General features: G+C 38.7%; 1 non-coding gene across 1 annotated transcript; it reads left to right on the forward strand.

The window, feature by feature from the left end:
- The first annotated feature begins 712 nt into the window (after positions 1 to 712).
- Positions 713 to 819, forward strand: LOC120289301. Its single transcript, XR_005547225.1, has one exon. It is a non-coding gene; the product is annotated as a small nucleolar RNA R71 (small nucleolar RNA).
- Positions 820 to 4,879: the final 4,060 nt, after the last annotated feature.

Genomic DNA, 4,879 nt, shown 5'->3' on the forward strand with positions numbered 1-4,879 from the left:
TTCTCTGTGTTGCTCGGCAAATAACCTTGTTATCTCCCTGACATCATGCTTGCTAACTGACCCACTTACATCTGGACCCACTTACATCTCCAGATTTCTAATTGAAACCTCTTGGTTTTGAAATCTCACATTTGTTCTTTTGATGAAGTCATGAGTCGTGTTAGCAAGTTTTGTGACTATATCTTCCAAATTTGACTTTGTCTCTTCTGGTTGTTTGAATCCCGGTGGTCTCGTCACATTATGCTTATTCCATGAAAAATTTGGATGGTTCCGCCATCCCGGATTGTACGTGTTCAAGTAGAGATTATTCTGTGACTTGTTAAAATTCTCAACAAATTTCGAATTTTCACTAAATTGTTTAAAAGTATTACCAACCTAACACGCGGTGCTAACATGTCCTCTACCACAAAAATCACATGTCAAATTTTGAATTTTCATGGCTGAAACACTAATATTATCTAGCTTTTTGTTAAGTACTTAAAATTGTGCAGCAATTGTAGCAAAAGCATCCACTTCGTGAACTCCGCTAGCTTTTCGCATTGATAGTCTCTCAGTAGGCCACTGATAACTATTGGACGCCATCTCCTCTAATAGATTGTAGGCTTCTTCTGGTGTTTTATTGTTTAGAGTTCCTCTTGCAGCTGCATCAATTATAGATCAAAGATTTGTACTAGAGCCATTATAAAAAGTTTGTACCTGCATCCATACGAGTAGTCCATGATATGGGCATCTCCTAAGAAATTATTTGAATCTTTTCCATGCTTCATATAATGATTAATTATCCATTTGCATAAAATTAGTAATATCGTTACGCATCTTTGCAGACTTTGCAGATGAAAAGAACTTACAAAGAAATTTCTGACTCATATCATTCCATGTAGTAATTGATCCCGTAGGAAGAGAAGAAAGCTAACTCTTAACTTTGTCTCTAAGAGAGAATGGAAATAATCTCAATCTAATAGCATCATCTGTAACTCCATCATATTTAATGGTGTTACAGATTTCAAGAAAAGTAACGATGTGAGCGTTTAGATCATCGCTTGGTAGCCCACTAAATTACACTAATTATTGAAGTATCTGAATGAGAGACGGCTTAATCTCAAAGTTGTTTGCTTGAATTGCAGGTCTTTTGATGATGTGGTGCCTTGAACTGTTGGTGCAACATAATCTCTTAAGAGTTTATGTGGATTTTCATTCTCACCGTCCGCCATCTTCTTAGCATGATTTCTCCGTTCTCTTAGTCGTCTTTTGAATGTACGCGTGATTTTTGGATCAAGCTCAACAAGTTTCCCTTGTTGGCTAAGTGTCATAAACCGATGTACACCCTGAAAAATAAAACAAAACAAAAGTTAGATTAAACTTAGAATTATCTAGTATCAATATTAATTAGTATTAAATTGTTGACAGGTAAATTTTGGTGATTCCTTCATTTATTTATTACATAGAAAATTAGGGGTTAATTTTATCCCTTAAAAAAATAGTTAATTGCCTAGCATATAATTTTAGGTGCATTTATTTTTAATTTGCATTTACATTGGGCTGCAGTAACGGATGGGTTCGAATTGATATTTCAGAAGATTTAAATTGACAGCCGGACTAAGCCCACAAAGCAAGCAAATTGGTCCAAGCCCGTTTTTTTATGATCGGAAATTATTTTGTGAAAATAAGAATTTAAAATTTTTCGAGGTATGATGGAATTTTTCGGATAGGGCAAGTGGAAAAACGAATATTGCGTTTGGAAAAAGAATATCTGTGAATACTGATTTGAACATATTAAAGACCTTACTTCATGGCCTATAAATAAATTAAAATGCATAGGGTTCAAGAGGCCACACATTGAATATATGGCCGCACAAGGGGATTTTTCTTTCTCTCGGTTCTCTAGGTCGAAAAATTGAAGTCAAAAAGAAAAAAATTCTTCCTTCGTTTTAGGGTTTTAGGGGGCTTTTTTTGGTTTTCAAAATAAAAAATTCACTGAAAGGGAAAAGAATTTTCGTGCTTCAGGGAGTGTCAAAAGTCGAGAGCTTTTCCTTCTGCTGAAAAGTGCAACAGTGAAATAGCAGAGAGGAAAGTGGCGTGAAGGGGCAGCAGAGGTGAGAGAAAATAAAAAAATAAAAAATAAAAAAAGAGGGAAGAAAGAACAGTGGTTCTTCTTCTTCGAAGGGCCTTCGGCCGGCGATCCCTTCTGCTCAGAAGCCGCGAAGCCGACGCCTGCAGCTACCGCCGCGCCCTGCCGGCGCATCTCCCCGTTTGCTCGTCGCTGTGTCCGTCGTCCGCCTCGCCTGCTCGCCGCGCCAACGCTGCCCGGCAGCCGAAGCCCCACCGTGCAACACCCACGAGTACTGCCCCGTCGCCGCACCACCGCTCGCTGCTCATACCGCCGCTGTCCGATCTGCCCTGCTCTGCCACTCGTCTACGATCGCCCAGCGCAGATCTTAAATCCGCCGAGCCCTTCGCTGTGCCACTGAGACTCCGGTAGCCTGTAGCCCCGCGACGCCGAGCGACTCCTCTGTTTTGCTGCTGCTCCGTCCGAGCCCGCCTAGATCCGACCACTGTGATCTCCGACCAGCGACCCGACACTACTACCTGAGCTGCTTCGCCTCTGCTCCGACGACCCAGCGTTGCTCCTACCCCGTTCGTTGCCGCCGAGTCCCGAGCGACCCACCGCTAGCAGCTGCTGAACCACGCTCGCCCCTGTTTCGCTGTGGATTCATCTTTGCTGGACCTTCGCCGACGCCCTGCTGCCCTGCCAACCGAGCTCTCCGCTCGAGCGTCGAGCCGCTGCTCCTGATCCGAGCCTGCTGCTGCCTCGCCGCACCATCAGCTACTGCCCGAGCGACTCCCTGTTTTGTTGCAGGACTACCTTCACCGGATCTCGCCGGAGCTCCGACCACCGGGACCTCCGACCGACGGAGACCAATGACACCCCAAGCCGCTGCCCTTGCACCATCCTTAGCCGCATCGGGCTTACTTCGTGACCCATCCCGATTGGATTTTTTTGAGAAAATTCAAATTTAGGTAGATTTCATTATTTTATTAGGTAGGTTTATTTAGTAGATTTATTTTATCTTATTTTGCTTTTTGATGTTTCGTTTATTTATTTGAAATATTTCTTAATGCATATTTGGAAATTCTGACATATTACCTTACTCGCAACGCGCCTAGGTTTTGTGTTTCATCTATAAGGCTTTAGATGAAATAATTAATCAAGTGGAAATAAAATTGATGATATTATCCTTTGATCTGAACGATGTGTGATATTTTTGATGATTTTGAATGGTTTGTCTTATCTTGATTGCTTTATTTATTTTGAAATATGCTTTAGTTAGAATATTGCATGCTTTAGGATTATTTGCATATTTAGATTAAGCATTTTATTCATCATGAATTGTCAAAATTAAAACAAAAAACAAAAAAACAAAAAAAAAACATAAATTTAGAATGTTAGATTTTTGTTTCATTAGCTTAAATTGCATGTTTAATTATTTGACATTTTTAATTTCGAAATTAATTAAAAAAAAAACTCATCATGCATATGTCATTTAGAATTAGGGTATCGTTTGTACGTCATTGTACATTATGATAAAATTGCATATTTCATTTTACGTTTAGATTAATTTAGATGGACTGCATCTTAGGTTAGAGATTGATAGGTTAAGATAATATCCTTGTTTAAATTAGGGTTTAGCCTGACCTAATCCTTAATATAAGGTAGGTAGAATCTTAATTTAGCCAGATAATTTTCATATGTTTCTAGTTTCGAATTTCACATAAAAAAGGCACAAAAATACCTTAGGATAAGTTAATTCCATGATAGATTGCACATTTATTAAGAAAACACAAAAAATGTCATTACATGTCATATAGAATTAGATTCATGAAATGCATGTCACTTAGTTATTGTTGCTAGGTCCATTTAATTAGAAATTGACTATCATTAGAATTAGGTCATATTGCATTGTATATATATTAGATTCTCATTAATTGAACGAAAACAAAAAGAAATTACGTGTTAATTAGAAATCATATCTAGGACTCTTGATGTAAATTCGATCTAACAACGCAGATGCTTTTGTTGCTTCAAGGTAAGTCCCGTAATTTATTTATTGCTTTCTTGAGTGTTAAATTGGTGGTTTGCGCATGCGTATGATCAACTCACATGTTAGAAAAATAGATTTAAAATCAATTTAAGCTGCTTGCAAAAATATTTTTGCAAAATAAAAGAGAATAGTACCGAAAGGGCGTTAGAGAGATCTAGCGTAATCAAGTCCCTGAACTCACAATCTCTTGTTCGTAGTAGTAAAGTAAATCTCCCATTACTTTACTTGGATTTTTAATCGACCCACCAAAAATAGATTTTAGTGGCGACTCCTAATTGAAAATCATTTCCATGTTAAGAACTTGAACCTAAGTCGCGAATTGGTATGGGTTTGGGAAAGCCCGAATTAAGTTTAGGCTTAGTAATCCATTAGCCAAATCCTAGGTGGTTCACCCGAAAAATTAGTCGCGACAGCTTGGCGACTCTACTGGGAACTTGAGTTGAAACTCTTAGTAGACTAAGGCTAATTTTCCTTTTTTAAAAATGTTTTTGTTTGGCAGCAAGGATTCCAAGTACGTCTCTAACATTTAAGGTGTTAAATGTTTTACAGATGGAGAGATATAAGGGGAGTAGTCTTTGCTAACCCTTGTCTTGCAGGTTGAAGTTGGGGACGAATGTTTTAAATTCAAGTTATTGAAGTATTGCTTGATTTAAATTGTTGTGCATGCCTTGCATTTAACACTACACTATTTCACACACAACCTGCCACCGGACCTAGGCCGCACTAGGATATTTAGGATGGTATTGTGTTGGATTTAGACTTCGACCGCAAGGCCACGT

This window comes from Eucalyptus grandis, chromosome 10 (assembly GCF_016545825.1).
Source record: "Eucalyptus grandis isolate ANBG69807.140 chromosome 10, ASM1654582v1, whole genome shotgun sequence".
Classification (NCBI taxonomy): Eukaryota; Viridiplantae; Streptophyta; class Magnoliopsida; order Myrtales; family Myrtaceae; genus Eucalyptus; species Eucalyptus grandis.